Genomic DNA, 13,439 nt, shown 5'->3' with positions numbered 1-13,439 from the left:
CGTTTGGGAGCTTCGGTGGATAAGGGAGAAGAAAGGGGAAACTGGGAATAGAGGAGATATGATAGTTCTTGAGGGCCACAAACCAAATAAGTCATACTATATCTTAGACATCTTGAGTTAGATTTACATAATTTATTACCAGTGTGTGTCTGTAGCTATTGTTTAATCCAACCATTGTATAATTTTTTAAGTGTATGTAGAATCATATGTAAAGAACATGAATGAATGAGGCTGATCGTATCTTGAGGGGCACATGCTAGATGGGGTGACAGATGAGAGATTGTTGTAATGCTGCGTAATGGAGGGAGTGGGAAACAGTGAGATGGAGGGTGGAGTCAGAATTGGAGTGAGGGGGAGGGAAGGATGAAGGGAATGTGATGGAGAGAGGGGGGAGTGATAGAGAGAGAGAGAGGAAGGGATGGAGAGAGGGCGGCTGCGCGGGGAGGGAGTAGTGTTGCGTGGGGCGGCGTTACCAGAGGCAGCACACCATGTAAACACAGAGTAGGGAGCGGGGCCACAGTGACCCGAACACTGTGTTGGTGACCACTGCTCTCATCTCTGTTCCCTCCCTCCACAACCTGGCGCCCTCCCTCCATCCTCTTGATCCCTCCACCCCACCCTCAACACTCCACACTCTCCCAGCCAGGGAAGTGTAGTGCTATCACTGGATGTGTGCTGTGTGTACTGAGTGTAGTTGCAGTTACAAGGAGATATATAAAATAAGGAGGTATTAGGGCAAGTTATCACAAGCTGAGGCATTGATCTGACCCGACCAGTGCCTGTTGCTGCAGGCTACACGCCTCTGTTTCAACAAGTTGATGTCACATCTCCTACAATACACTACTTAAGCATCAAGTTTTTTCCACGTTTGAAAAACTAGATGAAAGAGTGAAAAAGTGTAATAAAAACATTTTTTTTTTCTGTTCAGCTTCCAAACTGACTGACAGTCACTTATTAATATGTGAAAGGAATTAGAACCTCAAGAAAACAATATCAATTAAAGACATAAAAGTTTCTCTTAGAAAGAAACGTTGTACTCCCAAGCAAAGCGAATAGAGACCTTCACAAGCAGTGCCTCGCCTGGCGACTGGCATAGATAAGTTGACGTCACAGGTGAGTGCCAGATAGTAGTCTATGTTCAGTGACACAAACGACACTGAAGAGAATATAATTTTTATGCCCTGCATGTATAACGTCTATTCCATATAAGAAACCTTTGTAACAAATGTATCTTCTTTAAAATTATTATTATTATTATTATTATTATTATTATTATTATTATTATTATTATTATTTCTTGGTATTATAAACATGTACCACAAGACAGGAACAAAAGTACCGTGCAGGTCACTCAAAGTAGAGTAGTACTATGTTTTGTGACTCAAATTATTATTATTATTATTATTATTATTATTATTATTATTATTATAGTTCCATCTCCTTAGATGAAGAGCCCTTCAACAGCATGGAGGTACTTCACATGTTACAACACAGTACTGTGTAAAGTGTAGGCTACTCACCACCACATAACAACATATATACAATACTAGAAGAGCACAGTAGTCACACGTGTTGGTAATTACTCCGTTCACAAGCCAGTGTCGTAGTACACAAGTGTTGTAACATGATCTCTCTCTCTCTCTCTCTCTCTCTCTCTCTCTTTAATTTCCCAGTTTATGTGTGGAGAATTTTCTAGTTGGCACTCTTGTAGTTCATAACAACCATCTTCTGAACACTAGTTCATAACAACCATCTGCTGAACACTAGCTCATAACTATCTGAACACTAGTCCATGGCACCCGTCTGCTGAACATTAGTTCATAACAATCATCTAGTGAGCACTCTTGTAGTTTATAACCATCTAGTGAACACTTGTAGTTCATTATAACCATCTAGTAGCATTTATAGTTCATAACAACCATCTGGTGAACACTCTTGCAGGTCACAACATTACTGAGTCCCTCAGGACATATATACAAACCTCCCTCTGTAATCCACATGAGTCTTCTTTAAGTCAGTGGCCAACACTGTCAATGCACATCTTCTCTTTGCTGAGGATATTCTGTCCAGGACAGACAACGTCACATTCTCTCTATATTCAGGATATCCTGCCCAGAACGCACAACGTAAACACACATATCCCCTCAGTACTAAGGATGGTCTGGCGAACAAACACCCAAACTTAGTGTGGTGGCGAATGTTGCTTAAGTTTGTTTGACAATCTGTTCCCTTGAGAATCAAGGCTCAGCTGCAGCTGGGTACAAATCACAGGATGACCAACTCGGTTAGTTTACTTCCAACTGGTTGCCAAGGGAGTTACTGTATGTGTTTACTGCCATGATGAATGAAATTAAATAATACATTAACAGGGGGTTCAGGAACGCCCTGACGGGGTCTTTCAGGTCTCACAGGCTTGGTAAGAATCTACCTCTTCACACAACGAATTATGTTCTGTGTATTCTCCTGACACACCACTGAGTCTGATGGTGAGTCAGATTCAAACGTTGTGCTGTCGACAATAGTGAAGAAAAGATATGATGCAGGGCTTGACAAACCTCTACACAGAACGAAACCATGTCAAAATTAAAGTCAGTACTGCAACGTGTGTTATTTTCTCGCCATAGAACCAACGGCTATCACATTCGCATCTCCTGATAGTAGACACCACCGTCTACAGTGGTGTCTATTGGCGGGTGCTTATAGCCTCGCAATATGCAGTTGTCATAGTGTCGACGGATGCTACACTTTCATCTCTGCAAGTAGCACCGCCACCTGTAGCAGCGCACACCAGGGGCTGCTTGTTTCTGGGCCTCCGCCAGGCGGCCACTAGCGCCCTCTCATGCAATCAAGATCCGCGTCAGGTGAGTGTCCCTGATGAAGGTAAGGATATTCTCGACCAACATAGTTAACAATGTATCGGTTGTACTGTTAACAGCGTGTTCCATTGAATGTTGCTCCTTCAGTCCCACCGGCCGAGGGAAAGTTACCCGAAACCAGACTTCTTGGTTGATGGCCTGATCAACCAGGGTGTTGGTGCTAGCCACACGTAGTCCGACATATGTATCCTTGCCCGGCTGATCAGGAACAAAGTCCAGGAAATCATCCAGTACCAGCAAGAAATGTGGCACTGCGAGTCATATCATGGCCCGAGAGTGCCAAACTTAGCCAATAATGATCTGGAAGTGAAAGCAATTACAGGGAGGCGCAGCCAAGTGAGGGGCGGGGAGGGGAAGGGGAACAGTTAAGTGAGGGGGCGGAGAGGGGGAAAGAGTAACCAATTGAGGGGGGAGGGTAAGGGCAGAGAGAAAGCCAGGTGAGGCGCTCTATCAATTCATCCATCCACCCATTGATATTTCCTCGCTGTAAGATGACAGGTCCATCTTACAACACAAAGAATACTGAAAAACAGTTTGTTGATACCGACAAGATGTGGCAAAAAGAAATTTATGTGCTTCTACCATAACTACTAATACTGCTGCTACTACCGTAACTACTAATACTGCTGCTACTACCATAACTACTAATACTGCTGCTACTACCATAACTACTAATACTGCTGCTACTACCATAACTACTAATACTGCTGCTACTACCATAACTACTAATACTGCTGCTACTACCATAACTACTAATACTGCTGCTACTACCATAACTACTAATACTGCTGCTACTACCATAACTACTAATACTGCTGCTACTACCATAACTACTAATACTGCTGCTACTACCATAACTACTAATACTGCTGCTACTACCATAACTACTAATACTGCTGCTACTACCATAACTACTAATACTGCTGCTACTACCATAACTACTAATACTGCTGCTACTACCATAACTACTAATACTGCTGCTACTACCATAACTACTAATACTGCTGCTACTACCATAACTACTAATACTGCTGCTACTACCACTACTAATACTGCTGCTACTACCATAACTACTAATACTGCTGCTACTACCATTACTAATACTGCTGCTACTACCATAACTACTAATACTGCTGCTACTACCATAACTACTAATACTGCTGCTACTACCATAACTACTAATACTGCTGCTACTACCATAACTACTAATACTGCTGCTACTACCATAACTACTAATACTGCTGCTTCTACCACAACTACTAATACTGCTGCTACTACCATAACTACTAATACTGCTGCTACTACCACAACTGCTAATACTGCTGCTACTACCACAACTACTAATACTGCTGCTACTACCATAACTACTAATACTGCTGCTACTACCATAACTACTAATACTGCTGCTACTACCATAACTACTAATACTGCTGCTACTACCATAACTACTAATACTGCTGCTACTACCATAACTACTAATACTGCTGCTACTACCATAACTACTAATACTGCAGCTACTACCATAACTACTAATACTGCTGCTACTACCATAACTACTAATACTGCTGCTACTACCATAACTACTAATACTGCTGCTACTACCATAACTACTAATACTGCTGCTACTACCATAACTATTAATACTGCTGTTACTACCATAACTACTAATACTGCTGCTACTACCACAACTACTAATACTGCTGCTACTACCATAACTACTAATACTGCTGCTACTACCATAACTACTAATACTGCTGCTACTACCATAACTACTAATACTGCTGCTACTACCACAACTACTAATACTGCTGCTACTAGCATAACTACTAATACTGCTGCTACTACCATAACTACTAATACTGCTGCTACTACCATAACTACTAATACTGCTGCTACTACCACAACTACTAATACTGCTGCTACTACCATAACTACTAATACTGCTGCTACTACCACAACAACTAATACTGCTGCTACTACCACAACTACTAATACTGCTGCTAATACCACAACTACTAATACTGCTGCTACTACCATAACTACTAATACTGCTGCTACTACCATTACTACTAATACTGCTGCTACTACCACAACTACTAATACTGCTGCTACTACCATAACTACTAATACTGCTGCTACTACCATAACTAGCAATACTGCTGCTACTACCACAACTACTAATACTGCTGCTACTACCACAACTACTAATACTGCTGCTACTACCATAACTACTAATACTGCTGCTACTACCATAACTACAAATACTGCTGCTACTACCACAACTACTAATACTGCTGCTACTACCACAACTACTAATACTGCTGCTAATATCACAACTACTAATACTGCTGCTACTACCATAACTACTAATACTGCTGCTACTACCACAACTACTAATACTGCTGCTACTACCATTACTAATACTGCTGCTACTACCACAAATACTAATACTGCTGCTACTACCACAACTACTAATACTGCTGCTACTACCATTACTAATACTACTGCTACTACCACAACTGCTAATACTGCTGCTACTACCACAACTACTAATACTGCTGCTACTACCATAACTGCTAATACTACTGCTACTACCACAACTGCCAATACTGTTGATACTACCACAACTACTAATACTGCTGCTACTACCATAACTACTAATACTACTGCTACTACCACAACTGCTAATACTGTTGATACTACCACAACTACTAATACTGCTGCTACTACCACAACTACTAATACTGTTGATACTACCACAACTACTAATACTGCTGCTACTAAGACAACTACTAATACTGCTGCTACTACCACAACTACTAACACTGCTGCTACTATCATAACTACTAATACTACTGCTACTACCACAACTACTAATACTGCTGCTACTACCATAACTACTAATACTGCTGCTACTACCACAACTACTAATACTGCTGCTACTACCACAACTACTAATACTGCTGCTACTACCATAACTACTAATACTGCTGCTACTACCACAACTACTAATTCTGCTGCTACTACCACAACTACCAATACTGTTGCTACTACCACAACAACTAATACTAACTGACCACATCGACTCAAGGTTGAGGGACTGATTACCTCATTCTCCTCCTATTCTTCAAGATTCTCCTTTGTATGGACTGATGAAGCCACTGTGTGGCGAAACGTTTCCTCAATAAAGATACCCAAGAGTTGCACATGTGTCTAATTTATCAACTAATACTGCTGCTACTACCACAACTACTAATACTGCTGCTACTACCACAACTACTAATACTGCTGCTACTACCACAACTACTAATACTACTGCTGCTACTATAACCACTAATACTACTGCTACTTCCACAACTACTAATACTGCTGCTACTACCACAACAACTAATACTGCTGCTACTGCCACAACTACAAATACTGCTACTACCACAACTACTAATACTGCTGCTACTACCACAACTACTAATACTACTGCTGCTACTATAACCACTAATATTGCCGCTACTACCACAACTACTAATACTGCTGCTACTACCACAACTACTAATACTGCTGCTACTACCACAACAACTAATACTGGTACTACTACCACAAATACTAATACTGCTGCTACTACCATAACTACTAATACTGCTGCTACTACCACAACAACTAATTCTGCTGCTACTACCACAACTACTAATACTGCTCCTACTACCACAACTACTAATACTGCTGCTACTACCACAACAACTAATACTGCTTCTACTACCACAACAACTAATACTGCTGCTACTACCACAACTACTAATACTGCTGCTCCTACCACAACTACTAATACTGCTGCTACTACCACAACTACTAATACTGCTGCTACTACAACAACTACTGATACTGCTGCTACTACCACAACAACTAATACTGCTGCTACTACCACAACAACTAATACTGCTGCTACTACCACAACTACTAATACTGCTGCTACTACCACAATTACTAACACTGCTGCTACTACCACAACTACTAATACTGCTGCTACTAACACAACTACTAATACTGCTGCTACTACCACAACTACTAATACTGCTGCTACTACCACAACAACTAATACTGCTGCTACTACCACAACTAATACTGCTGCTACTACCACAACTACTAATACTGCTGCTACTACCACAACAACTAATACTGCTGCTACTACCTTCGCAGCTTACTACCTCACTCCTTCCACTATATACACATGTTCTTAGCTATCTCGGTATTAGGACTGAGAAGCCACTCGGGGAGGAAGGTATCCTCTGTACGTAAGTCTTTTTCCACACAAAGAATACTAGTCATAATACCGTGGTTGTAACACTCTCAAGAGATAACTTCAGGCGACGTATCGGTCCATCCCAGAGCATTATCTAGTCACGACAGAGGGAGAAACGTTGAAAAAAACTAGAAGAGAGGTTCAGAAGGTATCAAGTACCGACAAGCATGTAATAAGAGACAAGTGCTTTACTAAGACATTATGGAAATAATTGGGTTACAAACACACACACATCCTGCTGACTGCGATCTTTCTTACCTAGTAGCCACCAGGGAAGAGGCGGGGCCAGGAGCTAGGACTCGACCCCTGCAACCTCAACTAGGTGAGTACACACACAGGATGTTCCAGAGAGGGGACACAGAAACAAGGGGTCACAACTGGAAGTTGAAGACCCAGATGAGTCAAGGGATGTTAGGAAGTATTTCTTCAGTCATAGAGTAGTCAAGAAGTGGAATAGCCTAACAAGTGAAGTAGTGGAGGCAGGGACCATACACAGCTTTAAGATGAGGTATGATAAAGCTCATGGAGCAGGGAGAGAGAGGACCTAGTAGCACTCAGTGAAGAGGCGGGGCCAGGAGCTGAGTCTCGAAACCTGGAACCACAGTTAGGTGAGTACACACACAAGTATTTACAGTGGAGACAGGAAGGCCTCTGGGAGGACAGAACAGAGGGGGACACCAATAAGGAATATACGAACAAGTGTTGGATGACATACACACAACTGAGGAGGAAGTGAAGAAGCTGCTAAGGGACCTTGATACCTCAAAGGCAATGGGACCGGTCATCTCCCCGTGGGTCCTCAGAGAGGGAGCAGAAATGCTGTGTGTGCCACTAACCACAATCTTCAATACATCCCTTGAAACTGGACAACTACCTGAGGTATGGAAGACGGCAAATGTAGTTCCCATTTTAAAAAAAGGAGACAGAAAAGATGCACTAAACTATAGACCAGTGTCATCGACGTGTATAGTATGCAAAGTCATGGAGAAGATTATCAGGAGGAGAGTGGTGGAGCACCTGGAACGGAACAGGAGTATTAACGCCAACCAGCACGGATTTATGTAAGGCAAATCCTGTGTCACAAACCTTCTGGAGTTTTATGATAAAGTAACAGAAGTAAGACACGAGAGAGAGGGGTGGGTTGATTGCATCTTCTTGGACTGCAAGAAGGCCTTCGACACAGTTCCTCACAAGAGATTAGTGCAGAAGCTAGAGGATCAGGCACGTATAACGGGAAGGGCACTGCAATGACTCAGAGAATACCTGACAGGGAGGCAACAACAAGTCATGGTACGTGATGAGGTATCACAGTGGGCACCTGTGACGAGCGGGGTCCCACAGGGGTCGGTCCTAGGACCAGTGCTATTTTTGGTATATGTGAATGACATGATGGAAAGGTTAGAATCAGAAGTGTCCCTGTTCGCAGATGATGTGAAGCTAGTGAGGAAAATTAAATCAGATGAGGATCAGGCAGGACTTCAAAGAGACCTGGACAGGTTGGTCACCTGGTCCAGCAACTGGCTTCTCGAATTTAACCCCGCCAAATGCAAAGTCAAGAAGATCGGGGAAGGGCAAAGAAGACCGCAGACGGAGTATAGGCTAGGTGGCCAAAGACTGCAAACCTCGCTCAAGGAGAAAGATCTTGGGGTGAGTATAACACCGAGCACGTCTCCGGAAGCACACATCAACCAGATAACTGCTGCAGCATATGGGCGCCTGGCAAACCTGAGAACAGCGTTACGATACCTTAGTAAGGGATCGTTCAAGACACTGTACACCGTGTACGTCAGGCCCATACTGGAGTATGCAGCACCTGTTTGGAACCCACACTTGATCAAGCACGTCAAAAAATTAGAGAAAGTGCAAACGTTTGCGGCACGGTTAGTTCCAGAGCAAAGGGGAATATCCTACGAAGAAAGGTTAAGGAAAATCGGCCTGACGACACTTGAGGATAGGAGGGTTAGGGGAGACATGATAACGACATACAAAATACTGCGTGGAATAGACAAGGACAGAGACAGGATGTTTCAGAGATGAGACACGGAAACAAGGGGTCACAATTGGAAGTTGAAGACCCAGATGAGTCAAACGGTTGTTAGGAAGTATTTCTTCAGTCATAGAGTAGGTAGGATGTGGAATAGCCTAGCAAGTGAGGCAGTGGAGGCAGGAACCATACATAGCTTTAAGATGAGGTATGATAAAGCTTATGGAGCAGGGAGAGAGAGGACCTAGTAGCACTGAGTGAAGAGACGGGGCGAGGAGTCTCGACCCCTGCAACCACAATTAGGTGAGTACACAGGGAGCAGGGAGAAAGTGGACCTAGTAGCTACCAGTGAAGGGCGGGGCCAGGAGCTATGAATCGACCCCTGCAACCACAATTAGGTGAGTATACGTACACACCCATACACCCCTTCCCCTTAAGGTCATACTAATTAAATTAACCCTTCCTTTTCATTGTAAAACTTTCCACCAGTATTATTATTATTATTATTATTATTATTATTATTATTATTATTATTATTATTTAGGTATTTCAGAAGAGGTTGTCTGATTTTTTTACTTCCTCTAACTTTTCGATTTAATTTTGCTCATAACTCGATAACGCATCATCCAGTCGCCTTCAAATTTTTCATACTTGTTTATGAAACAAGTGAGGTTCAGGCGCCCGATGATCAACGTTATTGATGGTATTCCCAGTAACCTGGAATGACTGAGATAACTCGGGAAACTCTCCGTGGCCTACCTTCAAACGTTTATAAAACAGGTGCCAAAAATACGATGACTGTGGAGAGTGAACTTCAGATGTGACGGTGGAGAGTGAACTTCAGATGTGACGGTGGAGAATGAACTTCAGATGTGACTGTGGAGAGTGAACTTCAGATGTGACGGTGGAGAGTGAACTTCAGATGTGACGGTGGAGAGTGAACTTCAGATGTGACGGTGGAGAGTGAACTTCAGATGTGACGGTGGAGAGTGAACTTCAGATGTGACGGTGGAGAGTGAACTTCAGATGTGACGGTGGAGAGTGAACCTCAGATGTGACGGTGGAGAGTGAACTTTAGATGTGACGGTGGAGAGTGAACTTCAGATGTGACGGTGGAGAGTGAACTTCAGATGTGACGGTGGAGAGTGAACTTCAGATGTGACGGTGGAGAGTGAACTTCAGATGTGACGGTGGAGAGTGAACTTCAGATGTGACGGTGGAGAGTGAACTTCAGATGTGACGGTGGAGATTGAACTTCAGATGTGACGGTGGAGAGTGAACTTCAGATGTGACGGTGGAGAGTGAACTTTAGATGTGACGGTGGAGTGAACTTCAGATGTGACGGTGGAGTGAACTTCAGATGTGACGGTGGAGAGTAAACTTCAGATGTGGCGGTGGAGAGTGAACTTCAGATGTGACGGTGGAGAGTGAACTTCAGATGTGACGGTGGAGAGTGAACTTCAGATGTGACGGTGGAGAGTGAACTTCAGATGTGACGGTGGAGAGTGAACTTCAGATGTGACGGTGGAGAGTGAACTTCAGATGTGACGGTGGAGAGTGAACTTCAGATGTGACCGTGGAGAGTGAACTTCAGATGTGACGGTGGAGAGTGAACTTCAGATGTGACGGTGGAGAGCGAACTTCAGATGTGACTGTGGAGAGTGAACTTCAGATGTGACGGTAGAGAGTGAACTTCAGATGTGACGGTGGAGAGTGAACTTCAGATGTGACTGTGGAGAGTGAACTTCAGATGTGACGGTGGAGAGTGAACTTCAGATGTGACTGTGGAGAGTGAACTTCAGATGTGACTGTGGAGAGTGAACTTCAGATGTGACGGTGGAGAGTGAACTTCAGATGTGACGGTGGAGAGTGAACTTCAGATGTGACTGTGGAGAGTGAACTTCAGATGTGACGGTGGAGAGTGAACTTCAGATGTGACGGTGGAGAGTGAACTTCAGATGTGACGGTGGAGAGTGAACTTCAGATGTGACGGTGGAGAGTGAACTTCAGATGTGACGGTGGAGAGCGAACTTCAGATGTGACTGTGGAGAGTGAACTTCAGATGTGACGGTGGAGAGTGAACTTCAGATGTGACGGTGGAGAGTGAACTTGAGATGTGACGGTGGAGAGTGAACTTCAGATGTGACGGTGGAGAGTGAACTTCAGATGTGACGGTGGAGAGTGAACTTCAGATGTGACGGTGGAGAGTGAACTTCAGATGTGTAGGAGCAGATCTGATCAGTTAACGTATAATACTGTCAACTTTATATTCTCGTTAAATCACTTAAGATAAACTTGAGTGTACCTCTTCTGACCGACTTCAGTATTTAATGGCTGATGCATCTTAAGGCCAGGATAGTACCTATTAAATTTAGTTTGCTTCCAGGCATATTTGTTGACGTGGTAAATAAAAAATAACTTGGAATCGTTGGAATACGTGCCATAACTGGAGAATGACTCATCTGATCGGCTGCAAATTTTCACGACTGGTGTTGTGTCCTGAACACAAGATTCACGCTGCTGTTGACTGGTATAAGTTCCAATTTACCAATTTTACTGAATAAAATGTGCTATCCATTTTTTATTCAGTAATCGAAGAATGCTTCTCATTGACTTCATAATATTATTGAGGATACATTCTGTAAAAAGAATGATACCCCATAACTTCAGTCACAGTGGCTGCAAATTTGAAATTTTACTGGAATAGTTAAAAAACTTGGAATCGCTTGAATCAGGTCAATTACTGGTGAATGCCTTTTCTGATCGGCTTCAAACTTCTACCATTGGTGGACTTTATTAAAACGCAGCTTGTCGTTCACTTTGAGCTGCATAATTTTTTTTAAGATTAACGAGATGTAATTTTCTTATTTTCGGAACATTTTCAGCACTATTTTAGTTTGCACTGCAAATTTTCGTTTATTACTTGATACGATAAAGCACCTAAATTACTGGGAAAGGTTGAAATCCTTTGATCTGTATTCCCTGGAACGCAGGCGAGAAAGATACATGATAATATACACTTGGAAAATCCTAGAGGGATTAGTTTACCTGGAGAGAGTTGCGGGGGTCAACGCCCCCGCGGCCCGGTTTGTGACCAGGCCTCATAGTACGTACCAAACTTACACACGAAAATCAATCCCTACGGCAGCAAAAGACTTGACAGGAGATGCAACATTCCCCCAATGAAAAGCAGGGGAGCCACGTGTACACTAAGAGACAACATAGTAAGTGTCAGGGGCCCAAGACTATTCAACTGTCTCCCAGCATACATAAGGGGGATTACCAATAGACCCCAGGATGCTTTCAAGAAGGCGCTGGACAGGCTCCTAAAGTCAGTACCTGATCAACAGAGGCTATGGTTCTTACGTGGGTTTACGTGCGGCCAGCAGTAACAACCTGGTTGATCAGACCCTGATCTACCACGAGGCCAGGTCACAGATCGGGCCGCGGTGGTGTTGACTCCCGAAACCCTCTCCAGGTAACGCCTTATTCGATCGGCTTCAAAATTTCATGGAGATTATTTGCATGAATGAAGGAGCGATGTACATGTTACACTGGACTTTCCCAGAGTTCGTCCAGTGTTATTACTGGAGAAAGGCTCCTCTCACCGGCCATTATTGTCACTTTTAACCTCAAAATACCGTAGTATTATTTTACCTAATTGCATTATTTTTCTCCTTGATGCTGGTGAGGGGCTCTTGATCCAAGGAATTGGATTTATCTTTCCCTTAGGATCGAATTTGAATGTCTCTCATTCTACAGGGACTATATGACCCCTACAAATTTAGCGCTTTCCTCTGATTAAAATATAACAGTTGTGAACGGTATCAATTTTCAGTAGCTGATGCATCGCATGAAGCATTGCAAGGGTTTAGCCACAAATTTTGTTGAATTTTGTGCAATAACTGCAAAATGCATCTTCTGGTCGGCTTCAAACTTTTAGTGTTGATGTGTTTTCCTCAAGAAAAACAATATCTTAATGTTAGATTGTGCAAATTATAATGTATCAATTTTATTAATCAAATTGATTTGTTAAATACTTGGAAAATGTCTCTTATGATCAGAAATAAGTAAGAATGTTTGACTTTACTTGTTTATCTTTGTTTTAATCAACTTAATGTTCTTTTATGTGACTATATCATCTGTCTCCCCTCAACAACATGGTCACAAAAGTTGTACATTACATACACTAGTCTTACATAAAACTTTCTTTCTTTCTTTCTTAATATCTGGTCAGTCTTATTCACAGAAAAGTTTGGATTGATTTTAACCTGTGTAGGTTCCA

General features: G+C 42.6%; 1 protein-coding gene across 1 annotated transcript in view; it reads left to right on the top strand.

Annotated features, from left to right (window-relative positions):
• The first annotated feature begins 463 nt into the window (after positions 1–463).
• Positions 464–13,439, top strand: part of LOC128695898 (heparan sulfate glucosamine 3-O-sulfotransferase 6) — a 100,775-nt gene continuing 87,799 nt past the window's right edge. Inside the window, exon 1 of the mRNA XM_053786839.2 lies at positions 464–1,113. The gene's annotated coding sequence lies outside the window, so the exon portion shown is untranslated. The remainder of the gene's footprint in view (positions 1,114–13,439) is intronic.

This window comes from Cherax quadricarinatus, chromosome 41 (genome assembly GCF_038502225.1).
Source record: "Cherax quadricarinatus isolate ZL_2023a chromosome 41, ASM3850222v1, whole genome shotgun sequence".
NCBI classification, from domain to species: domain Eukaryota; kingdom Metazoa; phylum Arthropoda; class Malacostraca; order Decapoda; family Parastacidae; genus Cherax; species Cherax quadricarinatus.
This window is presented reverse-complemented; position numbering and strand designations above follow the sequence as displayed.